The sequence below is a fragment of the Larus michahellis genome, chromosome 1, assembly GCF_964199755.1.
Source record: "Larus michahellis chromosome 1, bLarMic1.1, whole genome shotgun sequence".
Taxonomy (NCBI): Eukaryota; Metazoa; Chordata; class Aves; order Charadriiformes; family Laridae; genus Larus; species Larus michahellis.
In genome coordinates, this window is record NC_133896.1 from 48,358,155 (window position 1) to 48,378,204 (window position 20,050).

General features: G+C 46.6%; 1 protein-coding gene and 1 long non-coding RNA gene across 4 annotated transcripts in view; one reads left to right on the forward strand and one right to left on the reverse strand.

The window, feature by feature from the left end:
- Positions 1–15,471, reverse strand: part of ATP2B1 (ATPase plasma membrane Ca2+ transporting 1) — a 63,744-nt gene extending 48,273 nt beyond the window's left edge. For 2 of the 3 annotated variants that reach the window (XM_074574813.1, XM_074574822.1), the window contains exon 1: positions 15,246–15,471. The gene's annotated coding sequence lies outside the window, so the exon portion shown is untranslated. Of the gene's footprint in view, positions 1–14,005; positions 14,699–15,245 lie in introns of those variants that run through there. The other variant, XM_074574810.1, reaches the window with a different exon arrangement.
- Positions 15,406–19,653, forward strand: LOC141738820 (uncharacterized). The gene is made up of 3 exons (XR_012585485.1): positions 15,406–15,581; positions 16,659–17,162; positions 19,343–19,653. It is a non-coding gene; the product is annotated as an uncharacterized LOC141738820 (long non-coding RNA).
- The last annotated feature ends 397 nt before the right edge of the window (positions 19,654–20,050 follow it).

A 20,050-nucleotide genomic window follows, 5' to 3' on the forward strand; every position in this document is an offset into this window, starting at 1 on the left:
TTAGAAGTGGCAGACTTGTTTTTCACACTTTCAGACTTCATAAACTCTCTCTAGGCAGGCAATCAAACACTGGTTAGGAAGAAGGTAAACTTCTGAGTAGTCCTACACATTGAAAAACAACCATACACCTCATTTCAAAGTTATGCTATGAATTTGGCTAATTTAAGTTATATGCATATTCAAGTCTGTACACCGTGTCAAGGAGGTTGACAGCCAAGTTCTACTATGGTATCTAATCTATGTTTAGTCAAATTCTTAACTTCCAATATTTTACAACATTGTTTTCCACTTCCTTCTTTTTCTGCAGGAAAGGGATGCTTTAAAATAGACACAAATTTATACCAACAGAATCCTGAATATCCTTAATAAGTTTAACATTCACAGGTATAGCAAACAGTGCTTCCAGTTCACCTTCAGAACAAACAGGCATTTACACTGAACATTTAGGTGTGGTTTTGTATTTTGCACTTGTAGGACTCAACATCAGAAGCCAGTACCTTTCCCTAGACTGTTAATAGCACGTTGATTCTTGGTGCGCTACACTCCCGCTACAGGAGTCAGATTTTCACACATGTACCCATTCCTACTGAAATCTTTCCCTCTCATCAAAACAGCATGAAATTAGGGTGATAGTTCTGGCTGACGGGGGTTGGGTTTTTTTTTTTTTTTTTTTTTTTTTGAGGGGGGTGGGGGGCGGGGGGGTGTCTCAGAATGTCTTTTCTTGTATTTGAGCACAGTTTAGAGCAGGTATCTAATTAAAGGAACTCGGCAACGTGATCAAACCATATACAGTTAGAATCCAGAATCAAACAATGTGAAGGAACAATTTTCAGCAGCTACACAGCTGTCAAAACCACGATCTAGTTTGAGGCATGATGCTTTATGCACATAATTAAGACTAAACAGCTTTCAAGACAGCTTTCTTCCTTAAAACCCAAAAAGTAGGTGCTTACTAAAACGTTAGCTTGTTGTTGAGCAATTATTATTGAAATAAGCCATTAGCTGTCAAAAAGTATTTTTCACTGAGCAAATATTTTCAAGTATTTAAACAACTGCCTCACAGCAAAATTGCTCAAAGAAAGCCTAAACCAGGCTATTTTAAGATACTTTATTATTTTAAGCTATTTTAAGAATAGGAATCTCTGACTCCTTAACTTGGAGGTTTCTAAAATGCGCTAGGCTTTCCTAGAAAATGGAAGCATTTCCCTGTGCACTGAGAATCCTCAGCTGTTCTTGCTTGGACAAGATTAGAGTTCAAGGCAAGCATTGCTAAGCTAAATTTTATGGCCTGTATTATGCAGGTCAGCAACTTTTGGTTTATTTGTCAACTAACGTGAACGTTATCAAAATACAACTTGGGACATTAAAACAAAAGTTATTGAGCATGTCAGTAAAACTCTAAATTCTGATCGTAAGCGGGGCATATCCAAGTGATAGGGCTAAACTTCAAGACCTTAATCCACAATAGCATGCCCAAAGGGAAAAACTGGAACAGCAGGATATTTGGGAGAGGGAAAACAATCACTGTGAGAGGAAGACTTGCTCTATCTAACCTTCGTGTGGATGCCCACGCAACTGTCTGCTTTTATACAGCAGTCCCTTCTCAGTACAGCAATGCCTAAAGCCAATTGCAGGCATCCACAGGTAAACCCAAAGAGAAGTCTAACAGGAGGAACCACAGAGTCTCTGGCTGCACCCAACTCTTGAATCGGGTTTGCACAGTGGTCTTACCGTTCTGAAATTTTTGACAGTCATGAATTATACAAGCAAACGTCTGGACAAGAGACTGCACTTTCCAGGAAATGCACCTTGCAGGCATGAAAAGCCAGAAAACACCCTCGGACTTAGCAACCAGAAGCCAGGCTCTCCACACCACAAGGTTCAGGCGTTCTTGTTCAGAGATATCCTGAACTAAAAAATACTAAAAAGGCAGTTTGGCTTGTTATTCCACTTAGACAGCTTCAGACCAGTTACTGACCAGTATAGCAGGGTAGGCGATTCCCTCGGTCCTCCAAAACTGTTAAACCATCCCTAAATTCCAGAAAGCAAAAATAACTAGAACAGTATAATAGAGTAATAGTATCAGAAAACAAGAAAACAGAATGAACTGCATTGGCATGTAAAGATGTCTTTGACTTCCAAGATCAACTGTTTTGATTATGAACATAACACCTATCTCTATCTATCGTTCAAGGGCTGAACTTCTTCCATTCTGGCTGAGAATTTTTATATCCGATATCTCTTCACACAGGAAGAAACCAGCAGTCTCAAAACGAGGAAGTAAATGTACAGCGCACTGTAATTTATGGAAGGACATAAGTTCTCCTCCCCCATGGGAGGCTTCCAGATATCATACCTCTTTTATATACATATGGCACACAATACCTATAAAAATAGGGCTCAGATGTACGACTAGATGCACAAGTATTTGGTATCTTAATTTGGATAGTCCCATGCAATCATTGATACACAAAAACAGACCAGACTACAATTACAAAGGTATATACAACACCAGTGTTTACCATTATGGCAGGAGATAGCATCTGAGACACCTGATTAGCTTTCAGTAACTATTTGTTGACCCATTTTTCAGGAAAACCCCTCTTCCATTCACCCCTCTTCACCCTATTCCAAACTCAGAATTTCACACAGGCATATTTGTAAGAGGTGCTACTCGAATATTTAAGCTCATGAAAGCTATTTTTGCAGAGCCAGCAGAGGGAGTACAGACATCATTTTACTTATCGGCTATGGAAAAGATACTCACCTTGTAAGAAAGCACTAAAAGAGCTGTGCCTGCAAACCTAATGCCGTTAATTTAAAGCATGCCAAGAACTTCCTCAGGCTTCCACAGACATGTACGTCAATGGCCAGTAGAGTTGGTGTTTTGTTTCTGATCCCCAACCAGCAGTCACATCTCCAAGTCTCGTATCTGACAAAAATGGCAGGACCAGCTCTAACAGTACTAACGAGTACCAACAGCCTAATACTTCACACGTCAAAACCCCCCACATTATCTAGCTACAGTCCACGATATTTTTTATTCCTATTGATTCTGATGTTTCTCAATTTCAGAAAAAGCTAAACTCCTTTGGTTGTCCATTTCTTAAAAAGCAGCTTCACCTGGAAGAAAAGTTAAGAAACTCAGAGTTCACGATGACCCACTAGCAAAGGAGCCAGGAAGGTATGTCACGGTGTTGGACTGGAAGGTAATAAACAGCTAACCCTTCTGCCGGCGTTTGCAGAGGCACACACCTGCTGGCGAATCTGGTTCTACACATCCTCTGATACAAGAGTTTTGCTGCTTTATTTAGCATTTCCATTGATCAGTCTGCTCTGGAGTTGGCAATTACAACTGAACAGTGTTGACACAGCGGAGGCTGCGGAAACAGTTTGAAAGAGGAACAGGCTTTAAGCAGACAGATTGATAGCTTTTTGCCATCTCGAGGAGGTGAACGCTAAGCTCTAGGCCAACAAAAGACAACATACCTTCCTGGCAAAAACTCCACAGACAGACACTCCTTGCTTGTATAGACTGAAAAATTTTGACAAGATTTTTGCTTTATTTAAATAAAGTCAGTATTTCCCAACTTGTTGGTAAGAGGCTAAACTAAGAAAAAATTCTTGCCAATCTTAAGCGTTTATCCAATTATTTTATTGGGTGGCTACTTTTAAGTTTTGCTATTTAAAAGTTTGTGTACGAAAAGCTCAGTCTCAAAATTTCCTCTACAAGAACACTCTCCTGCTCCCAAAGAAAAGATAAATTTCCATCATCTTAAATTTCACATGAACTTTAAAAAGCTTTGACAGCTTGAATCATTAGATTTTGATTACTACCTACCCAAGAAGAAGAATGTGCCTGTAGCTATGGAATTTAGCCTTCACTTGTTTCAAGTTTTGAAAATAGAAGAACCACCCTTTGGCAAGTTAGAAGGCTGCTTCTGCTCTGTACTTCCTACAGGAAAGTGGCGTTCACTTCTCAGCTTCATTTTCACATGTAGCTTCACTAAATGAGCAAGTCAAAATGGGCCAAACTGGTTCCCATCTTACAGAGTTTGTGGCAGAATATTGTATATAGGTGACTAAAGTTTCTCCCCTAGCATGGGACAAGACCACCTCGCAGTTCTGCTGTGGAAATTCAGGGCTCCAGCAGCGATCTGTATTTGCGTGTGTGTACGGCAATCATGCCAGGAAAAGCCCTGCCTCTTCCATCACAAGCATGGTGATGCCCAAGTATCAGGATGCATCCCAGCCACTCTGATCATCCTGCCCTTCCCCAAGTTATTGCTGTCTCTTGTGACAACAGTGAGGTTCCTGCAGATACAAGAGATGCTGATTCAGACAGAAAAACACGCTGGTTTTCAGGCAGACCGGTCATCTAATCAAACTCATCACACAGATAATCCAATACCAGTGCCAACTCAAAACAGGGCACAGAACTACAATGAGCCTGCTTGAGTAAAGCAAATGTGAAGCCATGCTTGCAAGAATGATGCAGTTTTCAAAAGACATGACTGAATTTATGACTAAGTTGTAAACCGGCGGTCTAAGCACAGTGAATGCCAAAAATTTACATACCAATTTATTAGTTGAGTATGGTATCACAACTCTAATTCATCCTGCAACTGGAGCATCATTAAGCTCCCAAATAATTTAGTATCCTTAATTATAATTTAATATCTTGGCTTTTTGTCTCTTCCAAGTCCTCCCTTTTCTAATTTAAAAAAAAGGTATCTCGCTGACAGCTGAATGTACTTCACCTTAAGCTTCTGTATTATTAATAGCTTATATTTATGTTCATAATACCATTACATTTGGGAGACTGACAATAGGCTTCTAATCAGCAAGTTAAAACATGTGATCCATTTATATGGAATAGGTAGACTGGGGGGACGCAATGAAAAACCCCTTGAAGCATGAGTATGTTTGGAGCACTTCTCTTCTTGGATAAGTTTCTACAAATTCCACAGAATTTTATACTTTAAAATTACTAGAGCTGCCTTTATGGATCTACACAGGTTTGTTATTATTTCAGTTTTTAACTGTAAAAGCTTAAGACCTTATGTTTAGTATACAGCTGAAGAATCACTGATTCCAGTATTAATCACTCCTCGAGATTTAGTACTTCAATAATTAGTAACAGCCAGCCTGCAGCATGTGCCAGAGGTTTTTTTTTCAGAAGCCGATGCTGAAGTCGTGCTCTTCCCCATCCCCTTCTCTCACCACCTGGAGGTCCGGTCTGAAGTTCTGAAGCCTGTTTGCATTCCACAGGGTTAAAAGTTTACATTCCTCCCATCACATGCAAGATTTGCCTGACCAAATGGTAACACCTATATCTTAAGGTAGGCACTTCAAGCTTTTTTTTGTTTTGGTTTGGTTTTTGTTTTTTTTTTGTTTTTCTCAATAGGCAATGAATAAATTGTAACTTCTCTGCTGAAAGATTAAATTTAGCCACCTAGGGCACGATCTGAAATAGTCAGATGAGATTCATCTTAGACATGCTGGTGTCTCTTCAGCGTCAGAGGAGGCCCAGAGCAACTAGTTTCAGGTTTTGAAGATGCTCGTGCCAGTGGCCGGGATTGAGCTGCCGAAGCAAAGGGCTGTCGGTCGGCTGGGCTGAGCTCGCCTCTCAGGCAGCTGCATCACCATCTCGGAGCAGGCACAGGCAAGAAGAGGAAGGATGTGGTTTCACAGTTAGTTTAGGAATATCCGAGCCTCCGCTACTGCCAGGAGGTGCAGTCCTGTGCCATGGCCTGTGCCTGCACCAACGCTCACCTGAGCCCTTGGCCAGGGGACAGGCCTAGGTGAGAACCAGTGACAAGGAAGATGGCCACAAGATCGGCGGTTCCTCCTGAAGGTCACAGAGGTGATGGGGACTGCCCCCTCCTAACACAGCACAGGCCTCACCAGCTCAAGTCAATCACGGAAGCTCTTCTCCTCACTCTCATGTTCATCCTGGGAAAAAGAAGAGCCTTCTGGCTGCACCTTCTCTGCAAGGCCCCACTGAAGACCACCATCAGAGTCCCTCCTTATCCTTCTCCCTTAGAGGTCAAAAAAAGCCACCTCATTCAACCTCTCCCCAGGCCTCCCACAGGATGGCCCCTAACCAGCTTAGTGACCCTCTGCCAGAAGAGGTGCAAAATAGAGCACCATTTTGGACAGGTTGACAAGCACAGTGGAGGGCAATAATCCACTGGCCACGCTCTTGCTAATGCAGCCCAGAGTGGGCAAGTCCTCACCAGCACAGGAGAGCCCTGCTGCAGACTCAGGGTCCGGCAGGCTGGCTGAGACCTCTCCTGCGGACCTCCTCCTCCAGCCCCACCACAGGGGGACAGGCGCCATGCAACCCCAGCTTTCCTCTTCACCCTCACCCCCAAGGATCTAGACCTGCTGGCAGTCCTGCCACCACAATCCAGCACCCAACACACGTGGCCATGTTCCGCTACTCCCAACTGTCACAGCAAAAAGCAAAGCCCTTCAGTAAAGTCTCTGCTGGGTCAGCAACACTCAGAAGGGGTCTTTGGCAACTTCCAGCAGGAGCTTGAAACTGTCCTGTTTTATGATCGCTGCCTCAAAGTAACACGTATTTGCTTTGTCCTGTTCAAAGCGTTTTGCCTGTGGTTATATATATAGATTTACTCTCCATATTCATTTCTCTAGCTTTAGATTTGACAATGGAACGAGAACATCGAGCTTCGAGCCTATGCAAATTCAGCATTTCAGTTCTGGAATGAGGAGTCCAATTACCAAAAACGTTACTACAGTATCTTCTCAGAAAATATAGAGTAATTCCTTCAAGCACCCACCCCTTATATTATCCCACCTGGTCAGCTGTTTTCCTGTGCTTTGAGGTAGCTTAAGTTCACATCATAGTTTTAGGGTGTCAGACTTTGCATAACCAAGACAACCTTTTCTGAACAGTTTTGGTAATACAGTTTGAGGTGCTGCTGTCCAGTGCTCAGTGATGCCAGGATCAAGAGGGAAAAAAGAAAGCCACATGTGAATTGTCCACTCGCAAGCAGACAATATCCTTAGTACGTACCACTGCTTTATAGGCTGGTATTTCATTTTTGGAAATATGTATTGGTACTAAAGCTCTTTCAAAAGGTTCCTGTAACCTGGTACGGGCCCTGAGCAGACACCTCCATCTGAAGGATAGCTCCACTGCAAGTGCCTCCACTAACAGAAACCAAATAACAGGCCCAAAAAAAAAATCCGAAAGGCAACAGACCACGCTTTGCACAAATCCTAGATAATTCAGTACTTTATTAACAAATCTCTTTCAACTTGCTCCAGTTTAGAAACAAACCCCCTAGATCCGCAGTCACCACAGCCAGATCTACCCATTACCAAAACACGTCTGAAATCAGACTTTGTGAAGATGTTAAGACATTTCACTATGCAAAGCAAGCTCACTGCAGAATGTGAAAATCAATGTTACTGTTAACTACATGGATTTCAGAGCTGAAGTAGGTGAACACAAGCTGAAGTGATTTGAGTTGTTAATAAAGCAGAAGTAAAGCAGTTTTGCTAGCAGTGGTAGAGCACCTTCCCAACCCTCCCCAGCTGTCACTCTCAACTATGTATATATTTGAAAGCCACCTGGGACAGACCCTGCCAGACAGTTTAAATCATTTCATGTTTCATACAACCTCACTGGAGTGAGACTGCTAGACACTGCTCTAATTGAAGTATTGATTTGCATGGTATTCCATAGGCTTCATGAAGTTTTGCACCAGCTTCATTCCCAAGTGAAGAAAAATTGGCAGATCCAAGCTACATAAAGTGCAATATCAACAGTGATAGCAGTAGCACCTAGAGGGAAGTGAAAAACCTCCTGTCAATATGCATATTAAGATCCTGCTTTAGTCTCTACTGTATCTGAATAGCCAGGAGAAGTTAAAAAATACCACCCTTTCTCAGATAGTTTAAGGGCTAACCATACCTGTCACCTTTTCTACCCATTTCTTGTTACTCTCTCCTCAGTCTTATCCAAGTAAAAATCACAGAAAGCAATACTGGACACGCAATACAAGGACTTTTTAATTTCCTCCACTGCAGTATCAGAAACCACCTAGGCATACAGCTAATGTGTTGTAATATTCTTTATTAGTGCAAAGATCTTTACGGATAGATTCAAATAATCTTTTCTGGAAAATCATTAGTTGAAGGCTGGCACTCAAACTGCTCTCCGATCTACTGTCAGAACAGTAACTTCAAGTTCTTCTGCATGAAAAGGTTAACACTCTCTAGGGAATGGCTTCACGTGACAATCTCGCGAGGAGGAACGTTCCCACACCACTGTTCCCACACCACCGATCTGAAGACACACTGCTTCTCTTCTCTCGCCTTGGAGAGCCCTGTCTGTGCACACGGATTGTGCAATACAAATCATCTACTGGTGCTGCGAGTAGATGCAAAGAAGCAGAGATGGCACAAAGGAGGGGGGGAGTTATTGAGCAGTCCAGGACAAGGTGGAAATGAAAGCAGCTACCGGGTCACTTCAGCCACCCCATGAAACTTTCCACTCACAGTGACAAGCCAAATAGGCAAGCACAAATGAAGTTGTCTTGTCGTCCTCACAGTCTCTTGGATTATTCTGATCAACACAGCATCTTCAGAAGGCCATAAGTGTGCCATAACTTCAGAATATTGAAAAAAAGCAATCAAATATCTTATATTAACAGAAGTGACTAGCAAGTCTTCTGGATCAGGACTTAACAGACTCTTATCTCTTGAAACATCCACCATACAAAACCAAACGTTTTCCAAGCTTTTGCAGAGTCACGGTGGCCATCATCTTAACATTCTACAATATTCTACAAGTATTCTTAAAAAGCAGTTTGTAGTAGCTACAATACTTCTATACTGCTAGTGGCTAAGCTCCTTATTTCAATGAAGAGCAGAGCACTAGGGATATTTCTTTCTATGGTAGAAAAGCTCCACCTAACAGAGCTAATGTCTCTTCTTCCTCCTTTCCCCATATGGAGCTATCAATTGGTTTTGAATTATTTTAAGTCCAGATAAATATTCTGATCTGCACATGGATGTTTATTCTATCATACAGATCATACAGCAATATATATATACACGTCACTTTTTTTTTTTTTAAACACAGAGATCTGTTATCACATAAGGCCTGAGATGTCTTGATTTCATTAGAAACGCAGTAGTTCAGGAAGCCAAAGTACACACCGCAACCAACACAACCTTGTGTTTGTACAGACACAGAAGCAATCCTGAAAGAGCCACGTGGACAAGCCGCCAGTCACTTGTCAAATAACAAGTGCAAAAAAGGTTGTGTGATCTCTATGTAAGCACGCATCTGTGACACTCCAGCGAAAAGCACACTTGATTTTTCTTCCACTGGTGCATATACTGTAAATGTGATTAAGATCATCTCGGATTTAGAATCTTAAAATGAATACCAAATTTTGAGTTTCGATGAAGACGTAAGTCAAGCAGAAAAAGAGTTCACCACTGTGAACCTTGGGTTGAGTCCCAGGAAGTTCGATAGCTGCTCAAAGCAAGAGCGGCTGAATCATCTTTTCTGCCTTGAAACGGGGTTTGTTGCTATCACCTATGCAGAGCACGGTACATCCCGGGCCTCCTCTTCGTAAACCAGACACTGTACACCAAGTGGTCAGAACCCAACAGTGTTGTATTCCCTGCTGCCACCTTATCTTTCTGTGAATATAAGGGCACAAGTAAGGGTAGCAGATTACAAGTGATAGGCTCCACAGAAGTGTGTTTTAAGAACATGGTGTTTCCTGTGCTTACTGGGAACTGAAGCAGCATCCAGCTCATAAGCAATATTGAAAACCTGAAACATGCAAGCCACTGAAGCTCACCACAAGTTAGGAGGCCATGCGGGAACTTACCTACCTCTCTCCTCCAAAGCAGTATCAGAAAATAGCCAGTAATAAGCAACACTACCCCTTAGTGCTGAGACCGGTCACGTTTTAAGTGGCAAAACCAACCAGACTTAGTGGTCAGCACCAAAGCTTATCAAATCCTCAAAATGCATCCGTGTGCTCCTTAACTGCACCGTACAGTTGCAAAGAGCAGTAAGGGGAGGGTATACCCTCTTCCTCAGTCCATCCCCCTCCAAAGGCAGGGCAGATGTTATTTGTCTGTCTTGTCATCTTATCTCTTACTGGACAAAAAGAATTTGGATTTATTTTTAGAGCTATTTCTGGCTTTTTTTTTTTTACTCCTACATTTTCTTTACATTTCTTCTCCCACCAGACTTTTGAAATACCAACTGAGAAAGCCTCATGCCTACTTTGCAATTCACCAAAATTAAACTAATAACACCTCCTGCTGTCATCTGTCAGTTAGAATAAGATTTATAAGTGGCAGCAGAAATCACTTTCATAATGTTTGTTGGAATATGAACAGCCTGAACAGGCAGATCCCTCAAATTTACTGTTCATATCAAGTGAAACCTGTCATGAAAACTAGAAACTAATTTTTATAAACTGTATTTGAAAGCCTCATAATTTAGAAATAAGAGACAAACTGGACGATACCATGTACTTGTCCTGAAACTACATTTGATGTAAGAAAGTACGACTGTTCCAAGATGTGTTAGTCTAATATTTTGCCTGTTGATTTCATTGTCCATGTTACCTCCTAGAAATCCTCATTCTATACTGCTCATTATCATTGCTTCCATCTTCTGTATGCAACTGCCCTATTTTAAAGATGCTGAACACATTTTTATTTTTTACATGTGGATACAAATGTTTGGGGGGGCTTCACAAACAAACAAACAAAAAATTTTCTTCCTTGTTTTTTATCACTCTGCTGTGCAATTAGTGAACATGATCTTTTCAACGATTTGAAGCCAAAGCTAGGGAAAAACTAACATTAGTGACAGTTATTTAAAAACTGAAAAAATCCAAATCTAAAGACAGGCCATTTTGATTTAATTCGTAATCCGTAATGCTTGTGAGAAATACACATCCTCTACATAAATCATCATAGGTTCACTTTTCTTTTTCAAACAGAGAACAGCATCACCTCATGTACGCTGCCCTCTTTAGTCTTCAATCAGTTAACTTTATAACGAGAAATAAAATTGACACCTTTAAAAGAAAATTCAACAGGTTTAAAAAAAAAGACAACCTACTTGAGACTGTTGCACGCGCTATAGGCAGAGCTAATCTTAGCTTTTTAGACACGATACTGCAACCCCTAGATTTTATCTAATTTTTAATTAAAATACTCTACAGAGAAAGATCATTATCTCCTGAACAGCAGCTTTTAACAAGTTTTATTATTATTCATTTTAACACAAGTTGAGAATGCTAAAGAGTACAAATTTAAGAATATTATTGCAATTTTCTTGATCCTGTTGGAGGAAAGCAAGCATGCATTTCTACAACAAAATCTGTTATAGATTCAAGTAGTCTTTCCTTATTTCTCTCCTTATTTACATTTCAATGCCCTGGGCTAATCATGGCTGTTCATTATTCTGCATTAGATTAAATGTTGCTAACTGAAACCCGACTTCAACTCTGAGCAAAATGCGCATCCTTGTTGCACAAGTGTTATTTTCCCTTTAAAACAGAAGAGAACATATATTAAAATAAACAGTTCAAACACCGAAAGACATCACTGAGGTCACATTTCAGCTGTAAAGAATGCTCAGTGCCATTAATATTTAGTCTACCTTAATGGAAGAAATTTGAGTTAGAAGATACTTCAGGTTATCTTGTCCACCCTTATGTCAAGGGAAACTTGCTTGCTATGGCATGTTATTGACTGCTTTGCCAAGTCCATTTTGAACTTGTCAATTAATATTTGAGTTCCTAGCTCTAAAATCTTAAACGTTGGCAAAGTTAATTCTTCCAAAGCATCTGTTTTTGAGGTGGCTTCAGCAGATCCAGTCTATGTTTCTTTCTTAATATCTTCATCTTATGACTGTCTCCAGTTTATCATACTCTTCCAAATAAACTCAAACAGCAAAAAAAAAAAAAAAAAAAAAAGTAATTACTAGACCGTCATGACTGAGCTGCAGGACATTTACAAGCCTCTCAGCTTCCTGTTAAGCTCCCACAACGTGGTTTAGAGGTTCTCAATTTTAACAGCTGAAAGAAGTTCTCTATATTGCGGTCCATGAAAGACTCACTTTCTAAACGAGATTCTGTGTTGGACTGCAGAGCATTTTAATTGGCAGGATCACTCTACAGATTATTAGCTGATTGTGTATTACACGAATGGGGATCCTTTGCTTGTATCATTACCTGTATGTAATGCAACTTTGTAAGAAACCAATACACAGTTTACCCAATGCAAATGCAACACTTGTCTGTTTTCTGCTTTAAGTTCCCAAACACGCCTGCTTAATATGCAATAGTGAGTCACTGTATGTGTGCATACACACAATACAGCCACAATTCCCTTTAAATTTAGTTTTGACTTGCACCGTTCTTGTTACCCACATCATAAGCAGCATTTTTCTTTGAATGAACTGAAGTAGTAGTGCTGCAATTCAGCGCCGACAGCAATATTGACTGGGAAAACCTGCAAGTGTCCGTACACAACATGGGATCCCCCATTTTCTTCAGATAGCCCAACCAGGATGGGTTACCATAGTGAACCGAAAGAGCAGCAACACACCAAGCGATGTAATGATGCTGTTCCAGACTGAAAATTTCACATTGAAGCGTACGAGGTTTTTTTCCCCTCACTGAATTCAGTGACCACTTTTTCCACTGACACCGAGAGAGTTTCCATTCATTATGCCATAAGTATTAAAGCCCTAGTACATTGGAATCTATTCCTGCCAAAAGAGCCAATAGTTTAAAGAGACACAAGTTTACTTCTGTTGGAATTCACGATTTGTGGTGTTTGGACCAAATCCTTGAAAAGCTCCAACAAACAGGCAAAAAAAAAAAAAAAAAAGGCACTGGCTAAGCTGCAGCTGCCACCTTCTGAATATACTGTATGATGAACCAAGGAGCCGCCAAGTTACCTAGCCGAGATCTTTTCAAGCACCTAAAAGACACTATTTCAAGTCAAATTCATTAGGACCCACAAGTGTTTTAAAGATGCAGCAGCTTTTGGACAGGTGGTGGTTTTCCAAAAATACGCTCTACTTCTGTCCCCCCCCAGCAACAAGCCAAGGCGGCTAATGATGCAAGACATGTTTCACAGGTACATTTGCCTTGGGACTTCACTTCCCAGCAGGGACACGATTTGAATATTCAGCTACTTAGCCACCCCTCAAACACTCCTCAGCCCAATACCAGGGCAAACACATGCTCAAAAGGACCGTTTAAGGCAAGGAATAAAGTTATTATCACCTGTTCCTTTTAAACAGACCTTAAGAAGAAAACCTCAGCACCTGAAGCTACAAATTTAAGAATGCTGTATGCAATAGATATTTAAGGATTTCTGTAATGGGGATCTCGAAATTACAAGAAATGACATGAAAAAAAGAAATTTTGGTACTGTGCATTTTTCTTCCCCACCACCCATTTTAAAAAGTGAAACGGAAGAAAAACCCAAACAAACCACATTTAAATGTTAGTGAGGCTTTTAAGTCGAGCGTGGAACACTCGTAGCACTGCACAGACTCCTCTTACAGCCGTGCAAATAGGTTGCCCCCCAGGCTGAAAAACCTGGGACAGACTCACCCACCGCTCCCGATCTCCAAACGCTCCTCCGGGCTCCGGCCGACCCCTCCAGTCCTCCCCACCTCCCCGGCAGCCACCTCTCTCACCGCCGGAGCCGACAGACGCGCTCCCGAAGACCACCTCTGCCCGCCAGCTTTCCACCAGACCTTCCTCCGCAAATCCTAAATCCATCCCACCTCAGCCTTTTTCCGACGGGAACCCGAGGAGATCGGGGGGGGGGGAAGCCCGGGCAGGCGCCGGCGCGGACACCCGCCCTCCTGCTCCGCTCCACCGTGAGCGGCGAGCGCTCCCTCCCTCCCGCGCCGGGCAGCCGGCCGGCCATCCCCCGGCGGCGGCTCCGGCCCGTTTCCCGAACTCACGTGGTGCCACATCCAAAGGTTCCACGCACCGCCGGGACGAGGATGACCCTGCCGCCGCCGCCCTTAGAGGCGCTTCCCAGCGCCGAGCGGGGCGGCCCCCCAGCGCTCGGCGCTCACCCGCGCAGCGACGCCCGCGGGGGCTTCGCGCTCCCGGCTGCCGAAGGAGCGCCGCATCCCCGCTCGGGTCGATGAGCTGCCCGCCCGGGCATCGATAAATCAAAACAGCCCGCCCGCTCCGACGGAAAGCGGCGTACGACTCAGCCGCGGCCAAAAACACCGCCCCGGGGGCGCGGCGAGCGGGCGAGGGAGGAGGAGGAGGCGGCGGAGGAGGCGGCGGGGGAGTCTGCGGGGGTGCGGGTGCCGGGCTGCCGGCCCCCGCGGGGCGGCGGAGAAGCGCCCGGGATGTCGGTGTCGTGCAGCCGCAGCGGGCTAATCCCGGCTACTTAACCCGGCGGGCGGCGGGGGCCGAGCACCACCTTAATCCGTGGCGTGTGCGCGCCCTGCCGCTCGCCGGGGGCTGCGGAGCCGCGGCGTGCCAGCCCTGCCCGCCCGTCGGCTCCGCGGCGGCGCTGCCGCCGCGCCCGGTGGCCGCCACTCCCGCGGAGGCTTAGCCCCACATCCGCTGCCCTCAAGGTCACGCCGCGCCCCGGCTGCACGGCGGCGGCCAGGTGCGCGCTCCGGTTACCTGCGGGGAAAACCAGCGAAAGCCGGGGAGCGCGGCATTCAGCCCCGCGGCCGGCCCCACCACCCCCGCTGCACCAGCCGCCGCCTCCCCCGGCCAGCCACGGCCACGGCCCGCAGCCCCGCGGCGGGAGCGGACCGACGCTGCACCTGCCACCGCCCTCCCCGGCCGACCGGGAGGAGATCTGCACCGAGCCACCACCACCACCGTTCTTACCTTGGCGCCCGCGGAGCCGACCCCGCCGCCGCCGCCGCCGCCTAGCCGGGGGCCGGGACGAGGCGCCCGTGAACCTGCCGCCGCCGCCCGCTCGCCGAGCGCACAAGGTCCCCGCGCTCCCCGCCCTGCCCACGGCCGGCCGGCCCCGCCGCGCCGCCCCCGCCCTGCGGCCGCGGGGGGAGGAGGGAGGGAGGGAGAGGGGGCGGGGGGGGGGGGGAAGCGGCGACCGAATTGGGGAGGGAAGGCGGGAGGGAGGGGGCACCGGCGCGGGGAGAGCGGGAGGAGGAGGAGGAAGGGGAAGGGGGGGGGCGCGAACCGCCCGCCCCGCCCCCGTCGCCTCACCGGCAGGAACCAACGATTCGCCCTCCTCGCTGCCGCCGCCGCCGCCGCCGTTCCCCGGGGCCTGCCCGCTTCCTTCTCCCCCCCGCACCGGCACCGGGCAGCGCCGAGCGCGCCGCCGAAGCCCCGGCGCCGCAGAGCCAACCGCTACAGGAGCCGGGGCGCCACCGGGCAGGGCGGGGCGGAGCGCAGCGATCCGCCCGCCTCCTTCCCTCCCTCCTCCGCGGTCACTCACTTGTTCGCTCCCGCCGCCCCCCTCCCGCTGCCGCCGGTCCCCGCCGCCTCCCTCACCGCCTGCGGAGCGCCGGTCACGTGACGGAGGCCCCTCGCGCGGCCGGGGTGAGGGGGTCCCGCCGTGCGGCGCCTTCAGTGGGGGAGGAGGAGGAAGGAGGGGCCGCGATAGGCACGGCGCCGGCCGGGGGGGGTGTGTGCGGGGGGGTGTGGGCGGGGCCACTGCGCGCCTCGCCCCGCCCTCCGCCGCCGCCACTGGCGGGCAGCGGGGTGACGCGCTTGTTTCCATGACGTCGGTGGGCGGGGCCTCGGCGTTTGATGGAGCCCGGCGGGCTCCGGGGGTCGGTGACTTTGCCACGAGCGGCTCCCGCGGGGCGGGGCGGGGGCGGGGCGGCCTGTGTCCACCCCCACACACCCGCCCGTGGGTGCCGGGCCGCAGCCGCCGGAGCCGGGGACCGCCTCGGGGAGGGGGGGGGAGCGGGCGGGGATCCCCCGGCGGCGGGAGAGGCCGCCGTCCCGAGAGGGAGGGAGGGAGGGAGGGGGCCGGTGCGCAGCGCCGTGAGGGGAGGTGTGACCGCGCGGGGCCGCCCTAACGGTCCGCCTGTCACCCCCCACCCCAGCCCCGGCGAGGGCAGCCGGGCGGTGCCGAGCGCTGAGCCCGCTGCCTGTGAGAGCCGCGGGGGCCTGAGCGGGCGGGCGAGGCTCTGCGGCGGCCGCAGGGATGCGGCGTGGCGGGAGGTGGCGGGTCCCCTGTTGCGCGGGGGCTGACGAGGCCCGGAGCGGCGGGAAAAGAGCGTGTGGGCTCGGTGCCGGCGGTGGGGACCGGGGAGCAGCGGGGCCAGCCGCCTCCCGCCGGGCGTGCCCGCCTCTCCCCCGCGGGAGGACGGGGACGGAGCGGGGGTGGCGGGTGCTCAGGGCCTGCCTGTCTCCATCCCGGGGGCTCTTCGATTGGAGAAAGGGAAATAAATGGTGGGGTGAAGGACTGAGGCCCCCAGTGAGGTGTCCGGGGATACGTATATGGATGTCAATAACAAGGCTGGGAATGAGACTGGAAATAAAAGACCCCCGATTGCAGTTCTCCTCTGGAGATCGCACACCGCTCGCACCCTCCCCGGCTCCCAGTGAAAAATCCCCATCCATAAACCATACGCAATTCTCTAACCCCTTTGTGTGGTTTTTTTCCAGCCTTGTTTTGACATCCTGCCTGCCCGTCCGCTGGGCATCCCGCTGGAACGGCTGGCCAGCTGTGTGTGCCACGGGCTGTCAGCCTCTCCCAGCCTGCCCTCGGGACCCCGCGCCGCCTTTTGTCACCCTCCAAATCCCACCGCTGCCGGAGCCGGGGCTGCGAAGGGAATTAAATGGAAAAGCCGATGTGTCACTCCTGTTGCAGCCCCGAGATGCTGCAGAGCCTCGAGGGTTAAAGCAACAGGATGAAGTCAGCACAAAACAGCCTACAAGGACTGGCAAATAAATAAATCATCCTAACGACGTTATTATCATGGCTTGCCTGAGCTTCATTGTCTCTTCCTTTCTTACCTGAATGCCTGTTACATTTTTTTCTCCTTGCTCAAGAGAGGCAATCAAAAGAGATTGTGAGCAGTAATTGGCTCCTGCCCATTTTGGATGTTGCTAAAAATACTACCTTACCTCTCCATATCTAGAGGTCAATTGAAAAATCAAAATACTGAGGTAAGCAATCCTGCAGGCTGCTCTGCTGAGGAGATTTCTTGTGTGTCTTCCCAGAAGGGGAACATAAAACTATCTGAACGCATATAAAACACATTCTCTTACATTCTGTCTGCAGTTCTGCACCCTCCTCTGCACCCATCGCTGTAGCTCAGGGAGGCTTCCCCAGGCACTTGGAAATTGCATTTCTCGATACAGCTTTAGAAGCCCGGCAGATGTGTTCCGCACAGTTCTGTCATATCTCCCGGCTTTCAGGCAGACAAAATTAGCTTTGGTACAGCTAAGAGGGAGATGATGTGTTCAACGCATTGCAGTTTGGGTACATGTCTGTACCTGCTCCCTTTTGTCTTGAGGGAAGGTAGGTAGGTTGTGCTTCAGTTCTTTGTCTATGAAATGGGAATAATACCCTATTTTCTTCTCAGGAAAGAAGCGCAAAGGTGGGAAGGGTAAATATCCACATTAATTTTTTTACATACTGTTATGGTAGAATTCTCTAAGTGGATACATTTTTCAAGGCACAAAATAGTTGTTATTTAACATTCCTCTTGCACTCATACCCGAGGATAGCATAAAAACATGTGACACCTTGAAAGTACGAAGAAATTTCTTCCAGCCCTCCAGAATCTTCTCCCTGAGGATTGCAAAATGTTTTCCAAATTAATCCTCCAGCTACAACACTCTTCATGATTTTTTTTGTGAGAAAATAAGCACTCCTCCTATTTCTAAAGGTTAGGACATGTAATTGACTAACAGAAAACATTCCATGTAATGTAGGTCACTAATCGTATAAAGCAAGCAAAACCAAGATGCACAAAGGAATATTTCTGGAAATCTTTCATTTAACTTTTGAGGAAACATTACCATTTCAGGAAAATTCAGCGTGGTTTGCAGGCAATTTGGAAAGGCCAGACTTGACAAATCAGTGACAATAGCTCAACTCATTCCGTGACCAACGCTCTAATGACAGAAGTATCATACAGAGGCAGAAATTGTGTCACAGAGAATTCAAGTGGGTTGCCTGAATGTGATCTACTTACTGTGAGACTTTTAACACAAAGAGTATGAATTGGAGTATTTGGATCGTTACAATATTTGGTCAAAAATGAGAAAGGCCAGCCAAGGTCTGAGTGACCACCTCACCATCCTGTATGAACTAGGGGCCTTTTGGCAAAATTGCGCGATGAGCTTGATCTGAGAAGGGAAAGCAGAAAACAGACTTTTCCTTGTTTGTGCATAGATCTAAACTTTATTTCATTCTGCAGCTGTTTACCTGACCATCCTGCTAGTGCTGATGCCGTTCAAACTGAGCTCATGAATGACATTTGATGAAACTGGAGAGTGGAGAAAGCATGAGAAGTTGGGAGAATATTTGTGTGTAAGCACGGAGATGTGTCCAAAGCTTCCACCGGGCTTGAAGAGCCAAACATTTTCCATACCAGCTACAATTCTCCCAGTCAGCTTTCTCAGACCAGTGCTGCTGTTTGACCACTCACCACAGACCACCCTGGAGAAGATTCCTTCTCCCCATGCTCCTGGCCCGGGGTCCTGCAGGGCTGTGGAGGCTGCATCTGGTGATGGTCCCAGTATCCTGCATTGTAACATATCAGTCTGTTGCCTAAAAGACTAGAGGGCCGTCTAGATAAGGAAACAATTGGCCTTTCGCACGTCGTGTAGGTGTCACAATGGCCAAATTGCTCTATGATCCAAACATGCATCCTAGCAATGACCTTGTGAAACAAAACAATATCGCTCAATTCATCCTGAAATCGTCCACCTCTCCCTCAGGAAAGAGGCCTATCTGTAAACATTTGCATTTTTTATCAGCTCAAAATTCTTTCTCTTGACTGTTCAGGAGCTCGGGATTTGTGAATAATGTGTTTCCTGTTATGAATACATATAGTAATTTAAAATACTTGAATTATTATTTTTTTTGGCTCTGTTCCATTTCCCTCACAAAATTTTTGGGTTTTTTTTTTTTTTTTTTTTTAATTAGGTGTTCTTTTACTGTGATACGGCAGGATCAGGAGGGGAAGGATAAAAGAAATAAAGAAAGGAATGGGAGAAGCAACAGTTATTGTTGTATATACAAAACACTTTTTCTTTTATATTGTATTTGAAATACATCAGAAAAAGTACACTGGACTTCATATATTAACTGTTTCTTCTTTACATTTTCTTTTCAGGTGCCACCACAGCAAGAAGCATTATAGCCCAACACCAGATGAAAGCAGAAAGATATTTCATGAACAAAGGTGCAACGTCTACATACAAAGGAAAAAAAAACCAACAAAGCATAAAATCCTGGAGCTGATGGAGAATCTGACAAATTAAAGGACTTGGATCAGGCATGAGAGAGGAGAAGAAAAAAAAGAGGGCAGAGTAGGATAACCATACTTTACACTGCTATAAAGAGTAGGAAAAAAACCCAAACACATGTTTGGGGAGCTTTTCATGATAAAACATAAAAAATAAAAAGTGCATGTGATGAGACAGTATGACCATGGCTGTGTCTTAGAAAGTTAGAAATGGCTGATGAATGAATGTGTGCTATTACTCTGCAAATAGCGCGCTGGTAGAGCTCCAAAACACATACAGTGAACACCCAGCTACCTCCACTGCAGCAGCTTTTGCTATGTAGCACTTCCCCAATTTGGAGCTGCTACTTTCTCCCTCATGGCCAGACCCTTCCCGCATCGTTGTTGAATTCCTAAAGGATGGCCAAAGTCTCAAGCAGGGCTGTCGTGGAAGCATTTCGGTCCAGTTCGCTAGGAGGGTTTTTTAAAAATCGCAGTGCTGTTGCCGTCTCCTTGGAACTGATATTAGCCATCATCTCTTGGTGCCCGTCCTTGGTACGGATATGTATTGCTCAGGCAGGTCACCTATCACCCCAA